General features: G+C 49.8%; 8 non-coding genes across 8 annotated transcripts; all 8 read left to right on the top strand.

Annotated features, from left to right (window-relative positions):
• The first annotated feature begins 516 nt into the window (after positions 1-516).
• On the top strand, positions 517-588 carry TRNAG-UCC (transfer RNA glycine (anticodon UCC)). Its single transcript has one exon. It is a non-coding gene; the product is annotated as a tRNA-Gly (tRNA).
• Positions 589-1,366: 778 nt separating this feature from the next.
• Positions 1,367-1,438, top strand: TRNAM-CAU (transfer RNA methionine (anticodon CAU)). The gene has a single exon. It is a non-coding gene; the product is annotated as a tRNA-Met (tRNA).
• Positions 1,439-1,769: 331 nt separating this feature from the next.
• TRNAG-UCC (transfer RNA glycine (anticodon UCC)) lies at positions 1,770-1,841 on the top strand. Its single transcript has one exon. It is a non-coding gene; the product is annotated as a tRNA-Gly (tRNA).
• Positions 1,842-3,879: 2,038 nt separating this feature from the next.
• On the top strand, positions 3,880-3,951 carry TRNAM-CAU (transfer RNA methionine (anticodon CAU)). Its single transcript has one exon. It is a non-coding gene; the product is annotated as a tRNA-Met (tRNA).
• Positions 3,952-9,216: 5,265 nt separating this feature from the next.
• Positions 9,217-9,288, top strand: TRNAG-UCC (transfer RNA glycine (anticodon UCC)). The gene has a single exon. It is a non-coding gene; the product is annotated as a tRNA-Gly (tRNA).
• A 776-nt stretch (positions 9,289-10,064) lies between these two features.
• TRNAM-CAU (transfer RNA methionine (anticodon CAU)) lies at positions 10,065-10,136 on the top strand. The gene has a single exon. It is a non-coding gene; the product is annotated as a tRNA-Met (tRNA).
• Positions 10,137-10,467: 331 nt separating this feature from the next.
• TRNAG-UCC (transfer RNA glycine (anticodon UCC)) lies at positions 10,468-10,539 on the top strand. Its single transcript has one exon. It is a non-coding gene; the product is annotated as a tRNA-Gly (tRNA).
• A 2,038-nt stretch (positions 10,540-12,577) lies between these two features.
• Positions 12,578-12,649, top strand: TRNAM-CAU (transfer RNA methionine (anticodon CAU)). Its single transcript has one exon. It is a non-coding gene; the product is annotated as a tRNA-Met (tRNA).
• The last annotated feature ends 2,351 nt before the right edge of the window (positions 12,650-15,000 follow it).

The following is a 15,000-nucleotide window of genomic DNA, read 5'->3' on the forward strand; positions in this document are numbered from 1 at the left end:
GTGGTTGCAGGTTGTTTGGCTTTGTAAGGCCTACTGCCCGCTTCACTCGAAACTGGGTCTAGGGTTGTCGGTTTGTAGGCTGTAAAAGCCCAGAAAAGCTCTTGTTCTCCAACCAGCAGAGTGGTGCAGCGGAAGCGTGCTGGGCCCATAACCCAGAGGTCGATGGATCGAAACCATCCTCTGCTAAGTTTTTTCAAATTATGTTTTTGTGTCATGGCATTAGGGCACAAAGAGCTGTAAGTGCCTGGATGCAATGTCATTCCTTGAACTTGCTGCCTCGTTCCACTCTTGCGCTAAATAGGAGAGGGTCCCAGCCCAGCCAATAAAATGTACTGTTCAATCAAACCAAACTTAAACCAAGCTCTTTTTTTAAGGGGTCCCGGGGAAATGTTGGGCTGACCGGCAAGACCTCATGATGCGAACTGCTTCTGCGTCAAACGCAAGCTTTTTTCATTCCCAGCCAATGACTTATTCTTATTTCTAAGGGGCGCTCCATCAGATAGCCCAGACAGGCAGGCGTTGGTGGTATAGTGGTGAGCATAGCTGCCTTCCAAGCAGTTGACCCGGGTTCGATTCCCGGCCAACGCAATCTTTAAATTGTTCAAAATGTATTTTTTGGAAATCAGACTCATGCCGAAAGCAAAGCTGACACACTTTTCGTGAAACTCAAAACCCCATCCAGGAAAGGTTCTTGCATCCTAGTTTCTGCAACTGTCTATCGGTGAGGGGATTGAAGCAAGCAGGGCTCCTGGCCCTTCCCCGACAAAGCCCTGACGAAGGCCTGACAAAGGCCTATTCGCCTTGCCCTGACGGGCAAAGGTCCCAGCAGGCCACCGAGCACAGCACCTCAGCCTATTAGAGTGAGGTTTCAGGATCTCTCTCATCCTGTAAACCAACATACTGAGGAAGGTGAAACGTGTGGCTGCGCTCCTCACATGCTGAAGCAGCAGCAGCCCTTTCCCTGAAGCAAAGTTCCTTCATTCCTCCCTCCCATAACCCTTAGCAGGGGATTTATGGTAATTGAGTTGAGTTTCCAAACTGGCCCTTCCTTCCTTCCTTCCCATATCTGCCAGCTCGAGAAGGCTTGTTTTGTTGCACCTGGGAAGTAAAGTATCTATTTGCGAGAGAGAGAGAGAATGAGAGAGAGAGACAGAGAGAGGGAGACAGAGAGAGAAGGGGAAGGGGTGTTGGCAGTTAGGGTGTGAGCTAGAGAAATGAGGCCTGTCTGCAAAAGGCCATGGGATGGGAGTGCGTGGTTGCAGGTTGTTTGGCTTTGTAAGGCCTACTGCCCGCTTCACTCGAAACTGGGTCTATGGTTGTCGGTTTGTAGGCTGTAAAAGCCCAGAAAAGCTCTTGTACTCCAACCAGCAGAGTGGCGCAGCGGAAGCGTGCTGGGCCCATAACCCAGAGGTCGATGGATCGAAACCATCCTCTGCTAACTTTTTTCAAATTATGTTTTTGTGTCATGGCATTAGGGCACAAAGAGCTGTAAGTGCCTGGATGCAATGTCATTCCTTGAACTTGCTGCCTCGTTCCACTCTTGCGCTAAATAAGAGAGGGTCCCAGCCCAGCCAACAAAATGTACTGTTCAATCAAACCAAACTTAAAACCAAGCTCCTTTTTTAAGGGGTCCCGGGGAAATGTTGGGCTGACCGGCAAGACCTCATGATGCGAACTGCTTCTGCGTCAAACGCAAGCTTTTTTCATTCCCAGCCAATGACTTATTCTTATTTCTAAGGGGCGCTCCATCAGATAGCCCAGACAGGCAGGCGTTGGTGGTATAGTGGTGAGCATAGCTGCCTTCCAAGCAGTTGACCCGGGTTCGATTCCCGGCCAACGCAGATCAAATCTTTAAACTGTTCAAAATGCATTTTTTGGAAATCAGACTCATGCTGAAAGCAAAGCTGACACGCTTTTCGCGAAAATCAAAACCCCATCCAGGAAAGGTTCTTGCATCCTAGTTTCTGCAACTGTCTATCGGTGAGGGGATTGAAGCGAGCAGGGCTCCTGGCCCCTCCCCGACAAAGCCCTGACGAAGGCCTGACAAAGGCCTATTCGCCTTGCCCTGACGGGCAAAGGTCCCAGCAGGCCACCGAGCACAGCACCTCAGCCTATTAGAGTGAGGTTTCAGGATCTCTCTCATCCTGTAAACCAACACACTGAGGAAGGTGAAACGTGTGGCTGCGCTCCTCACATGCTGAAGCAGCAGCAGCCCTTTCCCTGAAGCAAAGTTCCTTCATTCCTCCCTCCCATAACCCTTAGCAGGGGATTTATGGTAATTGAGTTGAGTTTCCAAACTGTCCCTTCCTTCCTTCCTTCCCATATCTGCCAGCTCGAGAAGGCTTATTTTGTTGCACCTGGGAAGTAAAGTATCTATTTGCGAGAGAGAGAGAATGAGAGAGAGAGACAGAGAGAGAGAGACAGAGAGAGAAGGGGAAGGGGTGTTGGCAGTTAGGGTGTGAGCTAGAGAAATGAGGCCTGTCTGCAAAAGGCCATGGGATGGGAGTGCGTGGTTGCAGGTTGTTTGGCTTTGTAAGGCCTACTGCCCGCTTCACTCGAAACTGGGTCTAGGGTTGTCGGTTTGTAGGCTGTAAAAGCCCAGAAAAGCTCTTGTTCTCCAACCAGCAGAGTGGTGCAGCGGAAGCGTGCTGGGCCCATAACCCAGAGGTCGATGGATCGAAACCATCCTCTGCTAAGTTTTTTCAAATTATGTTTTTGTGTCATGGCATTAGGGCACAAAGAGCTGTAAGTGCCTGGATGCAATGTCATTCCTTGAACTTGCTGCCTCGTTCCACTCTTGCGCTAAATAGGAGAGGTTCCCAGCCCAGCCAACAAAATGTACTGTTCAATCAAACCAAACTTAAAACCAAGCTCCTTTTTTAAGGGGTCCCGGGGAAATGTTGGGCTGACCGGCAAGACCTCATGATGCGAACTGCTTCTGCGTCAAACGCAAGCTTTTTTCATTCCCAGCCAATGACTTATTCTTATTTCTAAGGGGCGCTCCATCAGATAGCCCAGACAGGCAGGCGTTGGTGGTATAGTGGTGAGCATAGCTGCCTTCCAAGCAGTTGACCCGGTTTCGATTCCCTGCCAATGCAGATCAAATCTTTAAATTGTTCAAAATGCATTTTTTGGAAATCAGACTCATGCTGAAAGCAAAGCTGACACACTTTTCGTGAAAATCAAAACCCCATCCAGGAAAGGTTCTTGCATCCTAGTTTCTGCAACTGTCTATCGGTGAGGGGATTGAAGCGAGCAGGGCTCCTGGCCCCTCCCCGACAAAGCCCTGACGAAGGCCTGACAAAGGCCTATTCGCCTTGCCCTGACGGGCAAAGGTCCCAGCAGGCCACCGAGCACAGCACCTCAGCCTATTAGAGTGAGGTTTCAGGATCTCTCTCATCCTGTAAACCAACATACTGAGGAAGGTGAAACGTGTGGCTGCGCTCCTCACATGCTGAAGCAGCAGCAGCCCTTTCCCTGAAGCAAAGTTCCTTCATTCCTCCCTCCCATAACCCTTAGCAGGGGATTTATGGTAATTGAGTTGAGTTTCCAAACTGGCCCTTCCTTCCTTCCTTCCCATATCTGCCAGCTCGAGAAGGCTTGTTTTGTTGCACCTGGGAAGTAAAGTATCTATTTGCGAGAGAGAGAGAATGAAAGAGAGAGACAGAGAGAGAGAGACAGAGAGAGAAGGGGAAGGGGTGTTGGCAGTTAGGGTGTGAGCTAGAGAAATGAGGCCTGTCTGCAAAAGGCCATGGGATGGGAGTGCGTGGTTGCAGGTTGTTTGGCTTTGTAAGGCCTACTGCCCGCTTCACTCGAAACTGGGTCTATGGTTGTCGGTTTGTAGGCTGTAAAAGCCCAGAAAAGCTCTTGTCTCCAACCAGCAGAGTGGCGCAGTGGAAGCGTGCTGGGCCCATAACCCAGAGGTCGATGGATCGAAACCATCCTCTGCTAAGTTTTTTCAAATTATGTTTTTGTGTCATGGCATTAGGGCACAAAGAGCTGTAAGTGCCTGGATGCAATGTCATTCCTTGAACTTGCTGCCTCGTTCCACTCTTGCGCTAAATAGGAGAGGGTCCCAGCCCAGCCAACAAAATGTACTGTTCAATCAAACCAAACTTAAAACCAAGCTCCTTTTTTAAGGGGTCCCGGGGAAATGTTGGGCTGACCGGCAAGACCTCATGATGCGAACTGCTTCTGCGTCAAACGCAAGCTTTTTTCATTCCCAGCCAATGACTTATTCTTATTTCTAAGGGGCGCTCCATCAGATAGCCCAGACAGGCAGGCGTTGGTGGTATAGTGGTGAGCATAGCTGCCTTCCAAGCAGTTGACCCGGGTTCCTTTCCCGGCCAACGCAGATCAAATCTTTAAATTGTTCAAAATGCATTTTTTGGAAATCAGACTCATGCTGAAAGCAAAGCTGACACACTTTTCGTGAAAATCAAAACCCCATCCAGGAAAGGTTCTTGCATCCTAGTTTCTGCAACTGTCTATCGGTGAGGGGTTTGAAGCGAGCAGGGCTCCTGGCCCCTCCCCGACAAAGCCCTGACGAAGGCCTGACAAAGGCCTATTCGCCTTGCCCTGACGGGCAAAGGTCCCAGCAGGCCACCGAGCACAGCACCTCAGCCTATTAGAGTGAGGTTTCAGGATCTCTCTCATCCTGTAAACCAACATACTGAGGAAGGTGAAACGTGTGGCTGCGCTCCTCACATGCTGAAGCAGCAGCAGCCCTTTCCCTGAAGCAAAGTTCCTTCATTCCTCACTCCCATAACCCTTAGCAGGGGATTTATGGTAATTGAGTTGAGTTTCCAAACTGGCCCTTCCTTCCTTCCTTCCCATATCTGCCAGCTCGAGAAGGCTTGTTTTGTTGCACCTGGGAAGTAAAGTATCTATTTGCGAGAGAGAGAGAATGAGAGAGAGAGACATAGAGAGAGAGACAGAGAGAGAAGGGGAAGGGGTGTTGGCAGTTAGGGTGTGAGCTAGAGAAATGAGGCCTGTCTGCAAAAGGCCATGGGATGGGAGTGCGTGGTTGCAGGTTGTTTGGCTTTGTAAGGCCTACTGCCCGCTTCACTCGAAACTGGGTCTAGGGTTGTCTGTTTGTAGGCTGTAAAAGCCCAGAAAAGCTCTTGTTCTCCAACCAGCAGAGTGGCGCAGCGGAAGCGTGCTGGTCCCATAACCCAGAGGTCGATGGATCGAAACCATCCTCTGCTAACTTTTTTCAAATTATGTTTTTGTGTCATGGCATTAGGGCACAAAGAGCTGTAAGTGCCTGGATGCAATGTCATTCCTTGAACTTGCTGCCTCGTTCCACTCTTGCGCTAAATAGGAGAGGGTCCCAGCCCAGCCAACAAAATGTACTGTTCAATCAAACCAAACTTAAAACCAAGCTCCTTTTTTAAGGGGTCCCGGGGAAATGTCGGGCTGACCGGCAAGACCTCATGATGCGAACTGCTTCTGCGTCAAACGCAAGCTTTTTTCATTCCCAGCCAATGACTTATTCTTATTTCTAAGGGACGCTCCATCAGATAGCCCAGACAGGCAGGCGTTGGTGGTATAGTGGTGAGCATAGCTGCCTTCCAAGCAGTTGACCCGGTTTCGATTCCCGGCCAATGCAGATCAAATCTTTAAATTGTTCAAAATGCATTTTTTGGAAATCAGACTCATGCTGAAAGCAAAGCTGACACACTTTTCGTGAAAATCAAAACCCCATCCAGGAAAGGTTCTTGCATCCTAGTTTCTGCAACTGTCTATCGGTGAGGGGATTGAAGCGAGCAGGGCTCCTGGCCCCTCCCCGACAAAGCCCTGACGAAGGCCTGACATAGGCCTATTCGCCTTGCCCTGACGGGCAAAGGTCCCAGCAGGCCACCGAGCACAGCACCTCAGCCTATTAGAGTGAGGTTTCAGGATCTCTCTCATCCTGTAAACCAACATACTGAGGAAGGTGAAACGTGTGGCTGCGCTCCTCACATGCTGAAGCAGCAGCAGCCCTTTCCCTGAAGCAAAGTTCCTTCGTTCCTCCCTCCCATAACCCTTAGCAGGGGATTTATGGTAATTGAGTTGAGTTTCCAAACTGGCCCTTCCTTCCTTCCTTCCCATATCTGCCAGCTCGAGAAGGCTTGTTTTGTTGCACCTGGGAAGTAAAGTATCTATTTGCGAGAGAGAGAGAATGAAAGAGAGAGACAGAGAGAGAGAGACAGAGAGAGAAGGGGAAGGGGTGTTGGCAGTTAGGGTGTGAGCTAGAGAAATGAGGCCTGTCTGCAAAAGGCCATGGGATGGGAGTGCGTGGTTGCAGGTTGTTTGGCTTTGTAAGGCCTACTGCCCGCTTCACTCGAAACTGGGTCTATGGTTGTCGGTTTGTAGGCTGTAAAAGCCCAGAAAAGCTCTTGTCTCCAACCAGCAGAGTGGCGCAGTGGATAACCCAGAGGTCGATGGATCGAAACCATCCTCTGCTAAGTTTTTTCAAATTATGTTTTTGTGTCATGGCATTAGGGCACAAAGAGCTGTAAGTGCCTGGATGCAATGTCATTCCTTGAACCTGCTGCCTCGTTCCACTCTTGCGCTAAATAGGAGAGGGTCCCAGCCCAGCCAACAAAATGTACTGTTCAATCAAACCAAACTTAAAACCAAGCTCCTTTTTTAAGGGGTCCCGGGGAAATGTTGGGCTGACCGGCAAGACCTCATGATGCGAACTGCTTCTGCGTCAAACGCAAGCTTTTTTCATTCCCAGCCAATGACTTATTCTTATTTCTAAGGGGCGCTCCATCAGATAGCCCAGACAGGCAGGCGTTGGTGGTATAGTGGTGAGCATAGCTGCCTTCCAAGCAGTTGACCCGGCCAAGGCAGATCAAATCTTTAAATTGTTCAAAATGCATTTTTTGGAAATCAGACTCATGCTGAAAGCAAAGCTGACACACTTTTCGTGAAAATCAAAACCCCATCCAGGAAAGGTTCTTGCATCCTAGTTTCTGCAACTGTCTATCGGTGAGGGGATTGAAGCGAGCAGGGCTCCTGGCCCCTCCCCGACAAAGCCCTGACAAAGGCCTATTCGCCTTGCCCTGACGGGCAAAGGTCCCAGCAGGCCACCGAGCACAGCACCTCAGCCTATTAGAGTGAGGTTTCAGGATCTCTCTCATCCTGTAAACCAACATACTGAGGAAGGTGAAACGTGTGGCTGCGCTCCTCACATGCTGAAGCAGCAGCAGCCCTTTCCCTGAAGCAAAGTTCCTTCATTCCCCCCTCCCATAACCCTTAGCAGGGGATTTATGGTAATTCAGTTGAGTTTCCAAACTGGCCCTTCCTTCCTTCCTTCCCATATCTGTCAGCTCGAGAAGGCTTGTTTTGTTGCACCTGGGAAGTAAAGTATCTATTTGCGAGAGGGAGAGAATGAGAGAGAGAGACAGAGAGAGAGAGACAGAGAGAGAAGGGGAAGGGGTGTTGGCAGTTAGGGTGTGAGCTAGAGAAATGAGGCCTGTCTGCAAAAGGCCATGGGATGGGAGTGCGTGGTTGCAGGTTGTTTGGCTTTGTAAGGCCTACTGCCCGCTTCACTCGAAACTGGGTCTAGGGTTGTCGGTTTGTAGGCTGTAAAAGCCCAGAAAAGCTCTTGTTCTCTAACCAGCAGAGTGGCGCAGCGGAAGCGTGCTGGGCCCATAACCCAGAGGTTGATGGATCGAAACCATCCTCTGCTAAGTTTTTTCAAATTATGTTTTTGTGTCATGGCATTAGGGCACAAAGAGCTGTAAGTGCCTGGATGCAATGTCATTCCTTGAACTTGCTGCCTCGTTCCACTCTTGCGCTAAATAGGAGAGGGTCCCAGCCCAGCCAACAAAATGTACTGTTCAATCAAACCAAACTTAAAACCAAGCTCCTTTTTTAAGGGGTCCCGGGGAAATGTTGGGCTGACCGGCAAGACCTCATGATGCGAACTGCTTCTGCGTCAAACGCAAGCTTTTTTCATTCCCAGCCAATGACTTATTCTTATTTCTAAGGGGCGCTCCATCAGATAGCCCAGACAGGCAGGCGTTGGTGGTATAGTGGTGAGCAAACGCAGATCAAATCTTTAAATTGTTCAAAATGCATTTTTTGGAAATCAGACTCATGCTGAAAGCAAAGCTGACACACTTTTCGTGAAAATCAAAACCCCATCCAGGAAAGGTTCTTGCATCCTAGTTTCTGCAACTGTCTATCGGTGAGGGGATTGAAGCGAGCAGGGCTCCTGGCCCCTCCCCGACAAAGGCCTGACAAAGGCCTATTCGCCTTGCCCTGACGGGCAAAGGTCCCAGCAGGCCACCGAGCACAGCACCTCAGCCTATTAGAGTGAGGTTTCAGGATCTCTCTCATCCTGTAAAGCAACATACTGAGGAAGGTGAAACGTGTGGCTGTGCTCCTCACATGCTGAAGCAGCAGCAGCCCTTTCCCTGAAGCAAAGTTCCTTCATTCCTCCCTCCCATAACCCTTAGCAGGGGATTTATGGTAATTGAGTTGAGTTTCCAAACTGGCCCTTCCTTCCTTCCTTCCCATATCTGCCAGCTCGAGAAGGCTTGTTTTGTTGCACCTGGGAAGTAAAGTATCTATTTGCGAGAGAGAGAGAATGAGAGAGAGAGACAGAGAGAGAGAGACAGAGAGAGAAGGGGAAGGGGTGTTGGCAGTTAGGGTGTGAGCTAGAGAAATGAGGCCTGTCTGCAAAAGGCCATGGGATGGGAGTGCGTGGTTGCAGGTTGTTTGGCTTTGTAAGGCCTACTGCCCGCTTCACTCGAAACTGGGTCTAGGGTTGTCGGTTTGTAGGCTGTAAAAGCCCAGAAAAGCTCTTGTTCTCCAACCAGCAGAGTGGTGCAGCGGAAGCGTGCTGGGCCCATAACCCAGAGGTCGATGGATCGTAACCATCCTCTGCTAAGTTTTTTCAAATTATGTTTTTGTGTCATGGCATTAGGGCACAAAGAGCTGTAAGTGCCTGGATGCAATGTCATTCCTTGAACTTGCTGCCTCGTTCCACTCTTGCGCTAAATAGGAGAGGGTCCCAGCCCAGCCAATAAAATGAACTGTTCAATCAAACCAAACTTAAACCGAGCTCCTTTTTTAAGGGGTCCCGGGGAAATGTTGGGCTGACCGGCAAGACCTCATGATGCGAACTGCTTCTGCGTCAAACGCAAGCTTTTTTCATTCCCAGCCAATGACTTATTCTTATTTCTAAGGGGCGCTCCATCAGATAGCCCAGACAGGCAGGCGTTGGTGGTATAGTGGTGAGCATAGCTGCCTTCCAAGCAGTTGACCCGGGTTCGATTCCCGGCCAACGCAATCTTTAAATTGTTCAAAATGCATTTTTTGGAAATCAGACTCATGCTGAAAGCAAAGCTGACACACTTTTCGTGAAAATCAAAACCCCATCCAGGAAAGGTTCTTGCATCCTAGTTTCTGCAACTGTCTATCGGTGAGGGGATTGAAGCAAGCAGGGCTCCTGGCCCTTCCCCGACAAAGCCCTGACGAAGGCCTGACAAAGGCCTATTCGCCTTGCCCTGACGGGCAAAGGTCCCAGCAGGCCACCGAGCACAGCACCTCAGCCTATTAGAATGAGGTTTCAGGATCTCTCTCATCCTGTAAACCAACATACTGAGGAAGGTGAAACGTGTGGCTGCGCTCCTCACATGCTGAAGCAGCAGCAGCCCTTTCCCTGAAGCAAAGTTCCTTCATTCCTCCCTCCCATAACCCTTAGCAGGGGATTTATGGTAATTGAGTTGAGTTTCCAAACTGGCCCTTCCTTCCTTCCTTCCCATATCTGCCAGCTCGAGAAGGCTTGTTTTGTTGCACCTGGGAAGTAAAGTATCTATTTGCGAGAGAGAGAGAATGAGAGAGAGAGACAGAGAGAGGGAGACAGAGAGAGAAGGGGAAGGGGTGTTGGCAGTTAGGGTGTGAGCTAGAGAAATGAGGCCTGTCTGCAAAAGGCCATGGGATGGGAGTGCGTGGTTGCAGGTTGTTTGGCTTTGTAAGGCCTACTGCCCGCTTCACTCGAAACTGGGTCTATGGTTGTCGGTTTGTAGGCTGTAAAAGCCCAGAAAAGCTCTTGTACTCCAACCAGCAGAGTGGCGCAGCGGAAGCGTGCTGGGCCCATAACCCAGAGGTCGATGGATCGAAACCATCCTCTGCTAACTTTTTTCAAATTATGTTTTTGTGTCATGGCATTAGGGCACAAAGAGCTGTAAGTGCCTGGATGCAATGTCATTCCTTGAACTTGCTGCCTCGTTCCACTCTTGCGCTAAATAAGAGAGGGTCCCAGCCCAGCCAACAAAATGTACTGTTCAATCAAACCAAACTTAAAACCAAGCTCCTTTTTTAAGGGGTCCCGGGGAAATGTTGGGCTGACCGGCAAGACCTCATGATGCGAACTGCTTCTGCGTCAAACGCAAGCTTTTTTCATTCCCAGCCAATGACTTATTCTTATTTCTAAGGGGCGCTCCATCAGATAGCCCAGACAGGCAGGCGTTGGTGGTATAGTGGTGAGCATAGCTGCCTTCCAAGCAGTTGACCCGGGTTCGATTCCCGGCCAACGCAGATCAAATCTTTAAATTGTTCAAAATGCATTTTTTGGAAATCAGACTCATGCTGAAAGCAAAGCTGACACGCTTTTCGCGAAAATCAAAACCCCATCCAGGAAAGGTTCTTGCATCCTAGTTTCTGCAACTGTCTATCGGTGAGGGGATTGAAGCGAGCAGGGCTCCTGGCCCCTCCCCGACAAAGCCCTGACGAAGGCCTGACAAAGGCCTATTCGCCTTGCCCTGACGGGCAAAGGTCCCAGCAGGCCACCGAGCACAGCACCTCAGCCTATTAGAGTGAGGTTTCAGGATCTCTCTCATCCTGTAAACCAACACACTGAGGAAGGTGAAACGTGTGGCTGCGCTCCTCACATGCTGAAGCAGCAGCAGCCCTTTCCCTGAAGCAAAGTTCCTTCATTCCTCCCTCCCATAACCCTTAGCAGGGGATTTATGGTAATTGAGTTGAGTTTCCAAACTGTCCCTTCCTTCCTTCCTTCCCATATCTGCCAGCTCGAGAAGGCTTATTTTGTTGCACCTGGGAAGTAAAGTATCTATTTGCGAGAGAGAGAGAATGAGAGAGAGAGACAGAGAGAGAGAGACAGAGAGAGAAGGGGAAGGGGTGTTGGCAGTTAGGGTGTGAGCTAGAGAAATGAGGCCTGTCTGCAAAAGGCCATGGGATGGGAGTGCGTGGTTGCAGGTTGTTTGGCTTTGTAAGGCCTACTGCCCGCTTCACTCGAAACTGGGTCTAGGGTTGTCGGTTTGTAGGCTGTAAAAGCCCAGAAAAGCTCTTGTTCTCCAACCAGCAGAGTGGTGCAGCGGAAGCGTGCTGGGCCCATAACCCAGAGGTCGATGGATCGAAACCATCCTCTGCTAAGTTTTTTCAAATTATGTTTTTGTGTCATGGCATTAGGGCACAAAGAGCTGTAAGTGCCTGGATGCAATGTCATTCCTTGAACTTGCTGCCTCGTTCCACTCTTGCGCTAAATAGGAGAGGTTCCCAGCCCAGCCAACAAAATGTACTGTTCAATCAAACCAAACTTAAAACCAAGCTCCTTTTTTAAGGGGTCCCGGGGAAATGTTGGGCTGACCGGCAAGACCTCATGATGCGAACTGCTTCTGCGTCAAACGCAAGCTTTTTTCATTCCCAGCCAATGACTTATTCTTATTTCTAAGGGGCGCTCCATCAGATAGCCCAGACAGGCAGGCGTTGGTGGTATAGTGGTGAGCATAGCTGCCTTCCAAGCAGTTGACCCGGTTCCGATTCCCGGCCAATGCAGATCAAATCTTTAAATTGTTCAAAATGCATTTTTTGGAAATCAGACTCATGCTGAAAGCAAAGCTGACACACTTTTCGTGAAAATCAAAACCCCATCCAGGAAAGGTTCTTGCATCCTAGTTTCTGCAACTGTCTATCGGTGAGGGGATTGAAGCGAGCAGGGCTCCTGGCCCCTCCCCGACAAAGCCCTGACGAAGGCCTGACAAAGGCCTATTCGCCTTGCCCTGACGGGCAAAGGTCCCAGCAGGCCACCGAGCACAGCACCTCAGCCTATTAGAGTGAGGTTACAGGATCTCTCTCATCCTGTAAACCAACATACTGAGGAAGGTGAAACGTGTGGCTGCGCTCCTCACATGCTGAAGCAGCAGCAGCCCTTTCCCTGAAGCAAAGTTCCTTCATTCCTCCCTCCCATAACCCTTAGCAGGGGATTTATGGTAATTGAGTTGAGTTTCCAAACTGGCCCTTCCTTCCTTCCTTCCCATATCTGCCAGCTCGAGAAGGCTTGTTTTGTTGCACCTGGGAAGTAAAGTATCTATTTGCGAGAGAGAGAGAATGAAAGAGAGAGACAGAGAGAGAGAGACAGAGAGAGAAGGGGAAGGGGTGTTGGCAGTTAGGGTGTGAGCTAGAGAAATGAGGCCTGTCTGCAAAAGGCCATGGGATGGGAGTGCGTGGTTGCAGGTTGTTTGGCTTTGTAAGGCCTACTGCCCGCTTCACTCGAAACTGGGTCTATGGTTGTCGGTTTGTAGGCTGTAAAAGCCCAGAAAAGCTCTTGTCTCCAACCAGCAGAGTGGCGCAGTGGAAGCGTGCTGGGCCCATAACCCAGAGGTCGATGGATCGAAACCATCCTCTGCTAAGTTTTTTCAAATTATGTTTTTGTGTCATGGCATTAGGGCACAAAGAGCTGTAAGTGCCTGGATGCAATGTCATTCCTTGAACTTGCTGCCTCGTTCCACTCTTGCGCTAAATAGGAGAGGGTCCCAGCCCAGCCAACAAAATGTACTGTTCAATCAAACCAAACTTAAAACCAAGCTCCTTTTTTAAGGGGTCCCGGGGAAATGTTGGGCTGACCGGCAAGACCTCATGATGCGAACTGCTTCTGCGTCAAACGCAAGCTTTTTTCATTCCCAGCCAATGACTTATTCTTATTTCTAAGGGGCGCTCCATCAGATAGCCCAGACAGGCAGGCGTTGGTGGTATAGTGGTGAGCATAGCTGCCTTCCAAGCAGTTGACCCGGGTTCCTTTCCCGGCCAACGCAGATCAAATCTTTAAATTGTTCAAAATGCATTTTTTGGAAATCAGACTCATGCTGAAAGCAAAGCTGACACACTTTTCGTGAAAATCAAAACCCCATCCAGGAAAGGTTCTTGCATCCTAGTTTCTGCAACTGTCTATCGGTGAGGGGTTTGAAGCGAGCAGGGCTCCTGGCCCCTCCCCGACAAAGCCCTGACGAAGGCCTGACAAAGGCCTATTCGCCTTGCCCTGACGGGCAAAGGTCCCAGCAGGCCACCGAGCACAGCACCTCAGCCTATTAGAGTGAGGTTTCAGGATCTCTCTCATCCTGTAAACCAACATACTGAGGAAGGTGAAACGTGTGGCTGCGCTCCTCACATGCTGAAGCAGCAGCAGCCCTTTCCCTGAAGCAAAGTTCCTTCATTCCTCACTCCCATAACCCTTAGCAGGGGATTTATGGTAATTGAGTTGAGTTTCCAAACTGGCCCTTCCTTCCTTCCTTCCCATATCTGCCAGCTCGAGAAGGCTTGTTTTGTTGCACCTGGGAAGTAAAGTATCTATTTGCGAGAGAGAGAGAATGAGAGAGAGAGACATAGAGAGAGAGACAGAGAGAGAAGGGGAAGGGGTGTTGGCAGTTAGGGTGTGAGCTAGAGAAATGAGGCCTGTCTGCAAAAGGCCATGGGATGGGAGTGCGTGGTTGCAGGTTGTTTGGCTTTGTAAGGCCTACTGCCCGCTTCACTCGAAACTGGGTCTAGGGTTGTCTGTTTGTAGACTGTAAAAGCCCAGAAAAGCTCTTGTTCTCCAACCAGCAGAGTGGCGCAGCGGAAGCGTGCTGGTCCCATAACCCAGAGGTCGATGGATCGAAACCAACTTCTGCTAACTTTTTTCAAATTATGTTTTTGTGTCATGGCATTAGGGCACAAAGAGCTGTAAGTGCCTGGATGCAATGTCATTCCTTGAACTTGCTGCCTCGTTCCACTCTTGCGCTAAATAGGAGAGGGTCCCAGCCCAGCCAACAAAATGTACTGTTCAATCAAACCAAACTTAAAACCAAGCTCCTTTTTTAAGGGGTCCCGGGGAAATGTTGGGCTGACCGGCAAGACCTCATGATGCGAACTGCTTCTGCGTCAAACGCAAGCTTTTTTCATTCCCAGCCAATGACTTATTCTTATTTCTAAGGGACGCTCCATCAGATAGCCCAGACAGGCAGGCGTTGGTGGTATAGTGGTGAGCATAGCTGCCTTCCAAGCAGTTGACCCGGTTTCGATTCCCGGCCAATGCAGATCAAATCTTTAAATTGTTCAAAATGCATTTTTTGGAAATCAGACTCATGCTGAAAGCAAAGCTGACACACTTTTCGTGAAAATCAAAACCCCATCCAGGAAAGGTTCTTGCATCCTAGTTTCTGCAACTGTCTATCGGTGAGGGGATTGAAGCGAGCAGGGCTCCTGGCCCCTCCCCGACAAAGCCCTGACGAAGGCCTGACATAGGCCTATTCGCCTTGCCCTGACGGGCAAAGGTCCCAGCAGGCCACCGAGCACAGCACCTCAGCCTATTAGAGTGAGGTTTCAGGATCTCTCTCATCCTGTAAACCAACATACTGAGGAAGGTGAAACGTGTGGCTGCGCTCCTCACATGCTGAAGCAGCAGCAGCCCTTTCCCTGAAGCAAAGTTCCTTCATTCCTCCCTCCCATAACCCTTAGCAGGGGATTTATGGTAATTGAGTTGAGTTTCCAAACTGGCCCTTCCTTCCTTCCTTCCCATATCTGCCAGCTCGAGAAGGCTTGTTTTGTTGCACCTGGGAAGTAAAGTATCTATTTGCGAGAGAGAGAGAATGAAAGAGAGAGACAGAGAGAGAGAGACAGAGAGAGAAGGGGAAGGGGTGTTGGCAGTTAGGGTGTGAGCTAGAGAAATGAGGCCTGTCTGCAAAAGGCCATGGGATGGGAGTGCGTGGTTGCAGGTTGTTTGGCTTT

This window comes from Ambystoma mexicanum, chromosome 6q (genome assembly GCF_040938575.1).
Source record: "Ambystoma mexicanum isolate Mex_15411 chromosome 6q, UKY_AmexF1_1, whole genome shotgun sequence".
NCBI classification, from domain to species: Eukaryota; Metazoa; Chordata; class Amphibia; order Caudata; family Ambystomatidae; genus Ambystoma; species Ambystoma mexicanum.